Genomic DNA, 12,942 nt, shown 5'->3' on the forward strand with positions numbered 1-12,942 from the left:
CAATATGACTTGATTACATTGGCCATGAAAATATACTGCACCTGACAAAATAACGTGTATAACACATAAAGACAAACATATCCAATGACAAGTCTGCACTGTTTGCGCGACGTACCAAATAATTTTTGTTCAAGTTTGTTTCACATGACAAGAACATAATAAAATTGTTAACATAATAATGACTGCGGTGAGGATATTGTCGCATACATATATTTAAAAACAGGCCAAGAGCGTGTCGGACACGCGCGAAATAGGGTTCCGTAGCCATTACGAAAAAATTAAGTAATATTTTGTACGTAATATTCCAAATTTAGGTATATTCTGCTGCTATTTACTCTTAAATTACTAATAGTTCTCAAGAAAACTTAACCGTTATAGTTTGATATACTTACTACCATCATGAATTTTTTAAAAAATTTCCACCCACTGGTTTAGATTTTAGAGGGGGGGGGGCGCTCGATTTTAATGAAAATTTGCACTTTAAAGTTGAATATTTTACAAAAAAAACACTCAATAGGAAAGTCTTTTCGCGACCCCCTCTTAGTTTAAAAAGACCTATCCAACGATACCTCACACTACAAGGTTGGATGAGAGAAAAAAAATTACCCCCTCTTTACGTCTATCTCCCATAGACAGGAGACAGGGAGGTACACCAAAAAAAAATTTTTTTTTAATTTTTCATTGTACCATTTTGTCGGCATAGTTTAGGTACATAATATGTATTCGTGCAAAATTACAGCTTTGTAGCATTAATAGTCCCTGAGCAAAGCCGCGGACGGACAGACAGACAGACAGATATGGCGAAACTGTAAGGGTTCCATTTTTGCCATTTTGGCTACGGAACCCTAAAAATCAGAGTTGTTTGTTTGTTTGTTTGTTTATACTCTTTATTGTACAAAAAAGGAAAAACAAAACGGTTACATAAATAAAAGTTGTGTTAAGTACAAAGGCGGAAAGGAGTAGTTTACGTTGTTTTGCTAGAAATACCAGCCATGTGCTTTATTTTGATATAAATATTCACATCATTGCATTCTAAGCGTTCTGCACCACAATAAACATGATTCAAGAGTATCTTTATATTTTTTTAATATAGAATTTTTTGGACTGTAAAATAGGTACCTATGTTACCTTGCAATTGGACTCAACTCATTGAAATATAGTCTTTTTTTACTTCAAGGGATTCATAGATGTAGTGTGTACTGAAAAGTAAAAGTGAACAGACTAGTTTTAGTAAAAGAAAAAGTTCAATGTGTGTACCAGAGATGTTTGAGAAAGCGAAGCGGTTTCCAAGTTAATCCAACTACAGGATTACTCTTTGTTTTTCTATTAGTGGGTTTTTCCTCTCACCCTATTTGGGTTATTGTGGATATGCTGCCTAATTGATACAAGTTTGTATCGCGTCAGCATTCGTATCTATATATAGGTATCAACGATGTTCGAATCATAAACTTTTCAATTTTGTTCAATTTAAGTCTCAAAAAAATTGACGCATAAGTATGCCGAAAATATGAACTGAAATATAGATGCATAGAAAAATCAGAAAAATAAGACCAGCGCGGGGAATCGAACCCAAGTCCTCGGCATTCCGTGCCACGTGCGATACCGCTAAAGTTCCGTTCTCGCCAACAAACTGTAATATCAGTTTGGTGAGTAGATATGTACAGTAAGTAAGTGTATGTAATACCTATGAGAAATAAATGAAAAAATAAGTAGCAAAAAATTTTGGAATTGAAATAAAAAATACAAAAAGATTCCAAAAACCCATCTTAGCATAAGTATGCTTTTTGAAATGTGGAAATGTTTACAATTAATGCACGTAACTGTACAAGTAATCCGATTTGCGTCAAGGACTACCTCAGACGGCTTAATGAATCCGGTTTTAAACGTCCCGAGGAGTTCGCGCGTGAAGTCGTCAAAGGGTGGGGATTAAGGGATGCCGCAATTACCTGGGAGAATAATAATAAGGGTTGTTATATAATAAGAAGATGGGGTGACTGGGTTTTGAGTTTGATTCTAGGGATGAAACAACATAGCAAATTAACTTTTTTTTATTGTATGGCTATAAAGACAAGTCTGTTTGAAAATAGAACATCAACAATAATATTGACTAGAGATGAAACGGAAGCCACAAGCCCTCTCATTCTGAGAGGAAGCCTGTGCCCAGCAGTGGGACGTATATAGGCTGGGACGATATGATGAAGATAAAACGAATGGTTCTACCTTCTTTGGCACAATCATGTCGTTGAAACTCATAAAACATAACCTCGTTTGCATGAAACTCAATATCGCATAATTTTGTTAAGTCTAACACCTTGTGTGGTGTGGGTAAGGGTGTAAATTCTGTGTGCGGGGTCCTAGTTCTAACCTAACCTAATCTGTTAGTAATCGTATATGTGTGGGCTTTTTCATAGGAAAATAGTACGATGCTTTCGTTATGTAAAATTATGCGAAATAAGTCTTCGGTCTATGCTAAGTAATCATTACGCTAAAAAAATTATGTGAAACGTGTTATGAGTTTCGCGCAAACAAGATTATGCAAGATGAGAGGTACGCGCAAGGCAATGTAGTTGAGTTAGACATTGTCACTGCACATTTGCATTGTTCTAAAGCAAAATATACTGACTACATTATGGCCACAATTTTTTTTTATATGAATAAAATTACCATACTGCTGGATAGTACAACCTGCCTACAGCTCTTTTGGCTGCCGACTGCAGAGAAAAAAAAACAGCTATGTCTTTTTGGATTTCTTATGAACTTAATAATAACCGTCATTTTATATTTTGTTTTTCATGTCCCCGCAAATACCTATAACCCTGATTGTCAAAGAAACACCAGGCCGAAAGTGAATCAGGAAAGCTCAATTTTATTTTTTATTCGTACGGAACCCTCAATACGGCAGTCTGACTAGTAATCGGTCGGATTTTTTGCTGTCTGAAATCCCCTTGTGTCTTTCATATCTTTTCCCACGAAACAGTAAAAACATAACAACCAATAAAACATCTCCCATATCTTTACGTCGTTGTAAACCAAACTCGTAAATACTGCAGTGAAAATAAAAACCGATTGCTCTCTGTGTGAAACTGCCAATTCTATGTGAGGTTAAATCTCTTAATGGGCAGTAAAGTTGCCATTCGAATTATAGGGTCTGTTCAGCGCAATAAAAGTATTCAATGGATACAATACAGCTAATGATGCAATTACTAGTCGCAATGGAACTACCTACCTGCGATAAATTAAATAAGTTGGATTGCATGTCGGGTCATAAATGTTTTAAAAGACATAATAATGTTTATCATAATTTTTGTTACTCATAATTTTTTTTCATCGAAAGCAAAAAAATGTTCAGTTTTTTTTAAATATTATCATCCCATATGACTCTATCTATACATGATGAAGTTGGATAATTATCGCCAAAGCCCTGTCTTTCTAATGGCACGTATACTTGTGTTGCACTCGAATTTAGAAATCTTACCCGTACCTAGTAAGATTGAAATAAAATTTCTGAGCAAATCACCAGCATTGCCACCATTTTTTATTTAATACGAATGGGGGATACCTTTATCTTAGATTAAACTCAAGATTCCGTAGTTAAGGATACAATTTATTTAACGTAAAAGAAGCCTCAGTTAAGTCTGCTATAAGTACCAGTATACGACGGTAAAGTCTAGAAGCAAGCCAGTTACAGAAATACGCTTCTTTTCAAATTTATCGTCAGACATCAATGGAATTATTGTGCCCTTCGAATATTCTTTGTACAACAATAAAGTATTTATGTATAATAAAGTCTACGAATACGTCACAGCTATCAAAGGCTTTTTGTACGTTTATCAAAGCCAATTGGAAAGGCATTGAAGAACATTGACTGTAAACGAACCGAGCTATTAAATATGTGTGAGGGGAAAAGGAAAGATCATTAAGTAAAACTGTGTTCAAATCAGCACAGTATGTATACAATACCTAATCCATACTAATATTATAAATGTGAAAGAGTCTTTGTATGTTTGTCCGTCTTTCACGTCGAAACGGAGCGACGGATCGACGTTTTTTTTGGCATAGATGTAGTTTATGGGCCAGAGAGTGACATACGCTACTTTTTATCCCGGAAAATGCACAGCTCCCGAGGGAACAGCGCGCGATAACCGAATTCCATTACAATTTTTTTTTTATATGGACACCCGAAACACAAGTTGAGTTACGGATGCGCTCGTTATTTGAAGATCCATAAAGTTGTACCGGTCCGGAAATGGGTATTTTCAGAAAATTCGGATTTGTAAATCATAAATTACGTTTATGAAAAACCTGGGACAATTTTTTTCTCCTATTACAATCGAAAGTGCTCCTGATTCCGAGTAGGAAAACGAAATTTCATCAAAATCTAAAAAAAAAGAAAAAAAAAAAACTTTTTGAAAAAGCCCAAATACTGACGCTGCAAGCTGAGATTGAAAGTTACACCGGAATCTTTTTCCTATTAGCTGTTTTTACTTCTTATTGAATTTCCAATAATCGAGTTTTAGTTCCAATTTAAAGACTAACAAATATGAAAAGACTCGCTTTTGCCCGCGGCCTCGCCTGCGTGGGATTCGGCTATCGCACACTGTTCCTTCGGGAACTGTGCATTTTTCCGGGATAAAAGTAGCCTTTGTCACTCTCTGGCCCATAAACTATCTCTATGGCAAAAATCACTTTGATCCATCGCTCCGTTTTGACGTGAAAGACGGACAAACATACAAACATACAAACACACAAACATACACACTTTCGCATTTATAATTAATTATATTAGTATGGTACACGAAGTTCTTTCTTTCGAGTAGTGTTTTTCGTCATAAAATCCACTTTCCGGCTAACTGCAATATCGATTCCTTAGTTCACACTCGTACTAATTACAAAAAAATATATATACATTTTATTGCCATATATTATTTAAGGCAAGGCGCCAAATAGTTAAGACAATCAGCTGACACATAATGACCGCTACGCTTTTTGAGATTTAAAGAAAAAACGTTTAGGTATTTCTTAGGAATAAGGAATTCCGAGGCTTTATAACCTGTAAGTTAATAAGTTCAAAGGCGCTAACTTCACCTACTTATATTATTCACGTCAAGAATCAGCCCGTCAAATTTAAGCAGTTAAACTTCGAGATGTTACCAACCGTGAAATTTGATGTAAATTGAGACTCCAAAGTACATTCCCTCACAAAAGGCCGACTTAAATAGAATTACTGACACTTCATTTAATTAATCTTACATTATCTAGGCTTCTAATGGAATAAGATCTTGACATAATAAATTTAACCTATTTTCTATCAGTTTATTCCAAAAAATTGCTAGCATGAACCATCATCTATCACGTGTTCATCATATGGCGTCCCTAATGTTTAACAAGGTATTTGCTAAAATAAACCAGACATACCTACCTATTATGTGCATTTTTTTGATTATACAAGGTGGGCCCTATAACAGGAGCAAAAACTTAAACCACAGCTTCCACTCCTCATCTTGAGCTACTTATTTCTACAACTTTTGAAAATAACTTGTATTATGATTTTTATTATGGTTTAAAGTTTAATTGGACAAGCAATGTATTGCGAAATCCGTCATTTTGTTACGTGACAGGCGATATGTCATTTAGGGGCTGTTGCACCATCCATTGATTAGTGTTAACTGACAGTTAAAGGTGATGCCGTCTCTATTTGTTTTGTTGGAATAGTCGGAGACGGCATCACCTTTAACCGTCAGTTAACACTAATCAATGGATGGTGAAACAGCCTCTTAGGCTATTGGATGCCGTTGAATAAAAATCCCTTTTAGGCATAAGTTCGCCTTTGTACTCTTTTGTTTTGTTGTTTTCTTTTTATATTATTTTTGTGTTTTATGTACAATAAAGTATTTACATACATACAAAAATACAAGCATAAAGTTAGCATTTACCTACCGGTACAGTATGTACTTAAAACGAAAGCAACCAAAACAAACATTATTCCGAACACTGGCAACACTGCAGTGATTTAGCCTTCCGGATCAGAAGCAGTCAAGCCTGAATTATTTAGAGCGTTATTGTCGCCGCATGAATTATGCAGTGGCAACTTTGGTGTACAATCAAACCTGGTTACATTAGGTTTCACAAGGTCACTTCTAAAAGAGCACATGTATTATAATGTAATAAGGAGTCTTTCAACATTAATTTTACGTAAAAAGGAGATCAGGTTTTAAGTAGCTCATAAATAGGGCCTTATAAATAGGCTCAGAGTTGCTCAGCGAGCTATGGAGAGAGCTATGTTTGGGGTTTCTCTACGGGATATAGCCTAGCGAATTAGCTCGTTGAAGTGGCAATGGGCGGGCCATATAGCACGAAGAACAGATGGCCGTTGGGGCCGAAAAGTTTTCGAGTGGAGACCGCGGATTGGCAAGGGCAGCGTAGGACGTCCACCAACGAGATGGACGGATGACCTGGTTAAAGCCGCGGGTTCACGGGGATGCAGGCCGCTGCCAATCGACGCAACTGGAGGTTTATGGGGGAGGCCTATGTCCAACAGTGGACGTCCTACGGCTGAGATGATGATGATGATGATATATTGAACTGTTTTCATCATTGACCGCTAAAAATACGTATCATCGGAAAGTTTGAGGTTTTATACAGTAAAAACATAAATTTAAAAAAACTATCGATTTGTCGATAACATCGATAATAAAAAGCGATGCTCTCCCTACAATATTTCAATAGCCGCACGCGAAATTCCGGGCCCTACTCATAAGTATAGTAAGAAGCCTTATGGATAGTACGAAGGTAAGATAGACGATTATAGGTCCAGTCCGGCTGGTTCGTGCTGAGGCACCGACTTCAAATTGGTAGAAAACTATTTCTGCGGTTTTTTTTAACTCGATTTTGTTTCTGGCTTTTTAGTGTAACTAATCTAATTTACTAAGGATAACTCAAAACTTATTGGCCAGACCTTGATCAAATTCAAATGAGACAACATGAGAAGCACCAGATTCTAAATTTAAAAAAAAACGGCCAAGAGCGTGTCGGACACACGCATTATAGGGTTCCTAGCCATTACGAAAAAATCAAACGAAATTTTTCTAAGGATTTCGTATTGTGTACGGAATCTTCTAAGTTTAGGTATACTCTATACTTTGGGCTGTACCCCACACTAAAAGGGTTAGTCGAGAAAAAAAATCACCTCCACTTTACGTCTATGGGAGGTACCTATCCTATATTTTTTTATTTTTTTTATTTTACCACTTTGTTGACGTGACTTATATGTATATTTATGTCAAATTACAGCTTTCTAGTACAAACGATCTGAGCTTAGCCGCGGACAGATAGACAGAAGGACAGACATGGCGAAACTAGTTGACTACGGAACCCGAAAAAGATTATAATCGGTTCAAATGAAAAAAGTTGAAAGGCAACACAAAATAATTTAAAAAAGTCAATTTGACCTTCTCCTTTCTTAAGTTGGTAAAAACACTCACAAGACCAGTCTTAACACTGAACGCCTAGAACCATAAAGTCAATACTTCTTACTCAACAAAAGAAGCATTTAAACCGATTGACTTGCATTTATTACCACTCTGTTTCAAACTATGTAACTTTTATTTTGCAACAGTTGAAGAGTTTCTTTCGAGTCCATTCACAAAGTAGTTTCTAGAGGATATCGTATTACACTTTTGCGACAATTTGTATCTGATCTTGTTTCAACAAGATCGTTGGCACCTGGCTCTTGTTAAATTGAATTTTCAAAGGTTATCATGGAACGGATCATGGAATTTACAGGCTCCTATTTCTAAGGGCATCATATTTGGGAATCAGGATAATTGAGACAAGGAAACAAAATAAAACAGTAAAAAAAATCGAGAGTGAAAGAGTATTATGTCTCTCGATGAGAGCGAAACATAGATGTCGCTAGTGCTGCTGCTTAAGTAGCGTAGTAGAAAAAAGCAACCTGAGATATGTGTGCATAGGAGAAATTTGTGTCTGTACTCCTGTCCAGTGGTAGTGTAGGGGTATGGCACGCAGCACGGAATGACTGAGGACCTGGGTTCGATTCCCAGCGCTGGTCTCTTTTTCTGGTTTTTCTGTGCCCACACTACGTAACACACTCGTATCACAATCGTTTTCATATTTTTTCCTGTCACACGGTATAAGATGAGGCTAGAAAGGGATGCTGGATGCGATCGCAAACGTCCACTCGATAGACAATAGGATAGCCTCTGGTCGGGTACGAAATGGCGTAGAGTAGTAAAATTACGACTTATCTTATTTCATTCAATTTATTTATTTATTTTAATTTGATTTTTTAATTGAATTTTTGATTCAATGTGATTTATTTAATTTAATTCGATTAGATTGTAATTTAATTTGATTTCATTTGTAAATTTAATTCAACTTAGTTTGTGAATTTCTTCGGCTTCATTTGTGAATTTAATTCAATTTTATTTCGTTTTATTCCTTAACTAGCTGTTGCCCGCGGCTTCGCCCCCGTTTTAATTTTTGTTTCATAAAAACCTTCTCTTGATAATAACAAACGCAAAAAAAAAAGAATTAGCGAAATCGGTCCAACCATTCCCGAGGTTTGCGCTTAGCAACACATTTTACGATTCATTTTTATTTACATAGATTAATAAATTTTAGTTCATTTGTTCTATTTACTTGTTATTGATTGTGTACCTGTGGACTTACGTCTGGAATAAAAATATCATTTCGTTTTCATTTTCATTATCAATGTTAAGTATAAATGAATACGGAATTTTCTTTATCTCAGTAGTCACCATTTTGTCCGTCCATCTGTCAAGACACGCGCGCGGAGGTAATAAATCTAAAATGACCCTACACATGTGTACATATTCGTACGGAACCCACAGAGCGCGAGTCCGACTCGCACTTGGCCAGTTTTTTCATCATAATGTTCTATCGATCTATCGAAAAATTATTTATTTTATTTAATAGCTGTATAGATGAAGGCGTATTTCCAGATTTGATGAAATATAGTAAAGTAGTTCCTATTTTCAAATCAGGTGATAAAGATAATCCCTCTGATTATCGTCCTGTGTCCATCCTATCAGCGTTTAGCAAAATATTCGAAAAAATAATGCTGACGCAAATGATCTCGCATTTTAATACCCATAAAATCATGCATCCACAGCAGTTTGGATTCACAAAAGGCAGGTCTACTACAGACGCGGGTCATAGTTTAGTTAAATTCATATTGCAAGCTTGGGAGGAATCACATGACGCTATAGGTGTATTCTGCGACCTTTCGAAAGCTTTTGATTGTGTGGATCATGATACTTTAATTTGTAAGTTAATTTTTTATGGCATTCGTGGCCTCGCTTTAGAATCATTAAATCTTACCTCACACAAAGAAAGCAAAAGTAGCGATTAACGGAACGGTATCGGAGGGATCTGTGGTCGAAATGGGAGTGCCTCAAGGATCCATTCTTGCCCCATTCTTGTATCTTATTTATGTAAATGACCTTACTTATATGGTAAGCCAAAAAGTCGGGTATAGTTATGTTTGCTGACGACACGTCTTTACTGTTCAAGGTTAGTAGAAAAGATACCGACTTCATTGAGCCCAATGAAACCCTGTCCGTGATATCCGCATGGTTTGCTGCCAATAATTGTTACTAAATCCTAAGAAAACTAAATGTATTAAATTCTCGTTGATAAATTCATCTAGCTCGAATTCAGTTTCTAATATAAAGTTAAATGGTCAAACTATTGAATTTGTAAAATCAACAGTATTTTTAGGAATAACGCTCGATTCTAAACTACAGTGGGGACCTCACGTCACAGCAATCGCGGTAGATTGAGCTCTGCTGCTTTTGCAGTTTGGAAAATACGGCAGCTAACCGATGTGGCGACGGCACGGTTGGTGTATTTTGCTTACTTTAATAGCATTATTTCGTACGGCCTTATTTTATGGGGATCTGCTGCAGACATTGAGTCAATTTTTATCTTACAAAAGAGAGCAATTAGAGCAATTTATAATTTGAAGACGCGTGAATCTTTAAGATCTTTTTTTAAGGAAACAGATATCCTAACCCTGCCGTCGCTTTATGTTTTTGAAATAATCATGTATGTTAGGAAGAACATATGTGATTTCCCACTAACGTCGATAAGCCAAAGGCTACTAGAAACACAGGGAAGCTTAAAGTTCATATTACAGACTGGCTAAACCAAAAAGTCTTTTCTGGGAAATTGCATACGTTTTTATAATAAAATTCCAAAAAATATTACAAATGAAACGGATACAAAATTCAGATCTATTGTCAAGAAGACATTAATATCAAAGGCGTATTATAAAGTTAATGATTATATCATGGACAGGGATATTTGGAAATAATTCCGATCCGCATTAGCGATCCCTTCAAATAGCGAACCTACTGTGTTAAAAATAAAGTTGTGTTAAATACTTGTGATGTATACATATCATTTAATAATATTGTAAATCTGTTTAAAAAAATATATATATATACCTCGTTGAGTTTCTTGCCGGATTCTTCTCAGCAGAGGTTTTTCCGAACCGGTGGTAGATTTTTTTTGACATTCATAAGTGCTTGTTATAGCCTAAATTGAATAAAGATATTTTGACTTTGACTTTGACTTTATGTGGAGTATGTACACTAATTCAATTAAGCAAGTTCACGTGTGAACTTTCAAATAACCTTAATATCCAAGCTGTTATCGGGAACTAATAAATTTACAAAACTTTCTTAATTTTAACGTTACAAAGTAAGGAGAAAAGAGCAATCTCTTAGATTACTAACAGTGTAGCAGTTTACAGGATGTAGCCACTTTACTTCGGTGTTGGTACACGGTTACTGTCTGCTGTTATTGACCACAAATCAGACTGAAATTCCATGAGCTAGTTAAGAGGAAGCATTTATGTCAACAAGTGTTGACATAATGCTTTGTGTTACCCGTTAATTATGTTTACCCGCGGTTTCTCATGCGTTAACCATTAGAAACAGCGCTGTTGAGTTGAAATTCGGTGGTTTTACAAAATTCCCGAGGGAATACCTAAAAACTTCATAGTGGATTAAAAACATACACGCTTCAAATTTCGTGTAGAGACATCCTAACTAGAGGTTGAAATTTCGAGATTTTATCCCGATTTCGTGGGAATTTTGGAACAAAAGATAGCCTACATGTTATTCCAGATGTCCAGCTATCTACGTTTCATTCAACTTGATTTATCATGAAACTAGCGGCTTCATTGTTAAAAAACAAGTATGTTTTCTAGTTTTTTGTAGTCGGTTTTAATTGTTGATCAAAAAATTGCTTTTCGAGTCAGTTTTACTTTTTTATTAAAAAAAGTCTTTACTTCTTACTTTTTAGTGATTGGTTGCCAAAGTAAGTACCATCTCAAAACGATTCCAAACACGGCTTAGTTATGTTGTTTTATAATAACATAGTTCTGTGTTTCGAAGTCAGTTAAAAAGCCAAAACCTTCTCCTGAACGTAAGAACTACTGTTCTGAAAACCGTATCAAAATTGGTTCAACTAAACGTGAGATAATCGCGTACAAACATACAAGTCAAACTGCAAGCCTCCTTTTTTCGTTAAAAAGAAAATGTTTTAGTAGTATTTTCACCTTAACACGTTTACGGCTACTACTCATAAAATATTATAGTGGGGAGCGGTAAATGCACAATCTCCCGAACAATATTTACGTTTATTAGCATTAGAAAACATTTAGTGGCCACTTTGTTTTGTCCATATTTAAAAGACCAGCAAAATTATAAAACTAGAAAAATGTACGTACGCGCGTATTAATTTTGCATGTTAATAATTTATTTTAATTTATGGCAAATTATAACCACATTGTTTTATAAAAGAAATTATGAGAAATCTGTTTTGTATCGTCTAGGCGTCTCGTGCCTTGACGCAAGTGTGTTGATAATTTAATAGGTATTATTTTCAAGTAATTTGATAATCTGCACTCCAATACCATCGTGCGATGAGATCGTCAAATCTCGCCCTTATTATAATTACGTAGTTACTTATAAATTTTAATCATCATCATTGTCATCACCTTATAGGCCGTAGGTGTAAGATATTAGCCCCCCTCATAGACCTCTTGTTACTTCGGTTGGAAGCGGCTTGCATCCACCGTGAACCCGCGACTTTAACCAAGTCATCCGTCCATCGCTGCGCTGCGCTTGACGGTCCGCGGTCTCTATTCGAGAACTTTTCGGCCTCAACTCTGTAGCCTGCCCATTACCACTTTAAATTCGCTTGGCTATGTCGGTGACCCTCGTTCTTCTACGTATCTCCTCATAATTAAGTATTATTAAATTTTAATAATAACGACATTTTTTTTTTTCGTAACTTCGTAATTGCTTTTACAGCCAAAGTTGAGAAGAATCTCAAAGAAAACAAATTGACTTACCCTATTAAACTTCTTAACCGCGCCCTATCTCGAACGCACCTCCTATACATTAATTTTAAACAAGAACAATGTAAAACTAATGTAAATATGCCAAGTTTCCCACTAAGTGCGGAACACGGGGCTGATAACAGGAAAAGTTGAACCTCTATTGACTGTCTGAACACAGCTGAAGAATCTTAACACCGCTCACAACTTTTCCGAGTGCGATTCCATGCGGAACAGGAATTTTTGCACTGGAAGAACGGAATTATTGGAATAATTTAAATTATAGAGAAGAATCGTGGTTCCTGACTAACCCTTAATTCGTCGTTTAAAAATCCTATCCTAGTTGTGTTAAAATTTGTGAATTTATGTTTACGTGGCGTGCGTATGCTTTGTCACAGGTAAGGGCAAAATTTATTCGAATCTCACTAATATTATAAATGCGAAAGTTTGTAAGTCTGTTTGTTTGTTGATAACTTCATCACGTCTAAAGCGATTAAGATGAAATTCGGTATATAGATAGCTTGAGCCTCGGAGCAGGGCATAGGATAGTTTTT

The sequence above is a fragment of the Choristoneura fumiferana genome, chromosome 20, assembly GCF_025370935.1.
Source record: "Choristoneura fumiferana chromosome 20, NRCan_CFum_1, whole genome shotgun sequence".
In the NCBI taxonomy this organism is placed as follows: domain Eukaryota; kingdom Metazoa; phylum Arthropoda; class Insecta; order Lepidoptera; family Tortricidae; genus Choristoneura; species Choristoneura fumiferana.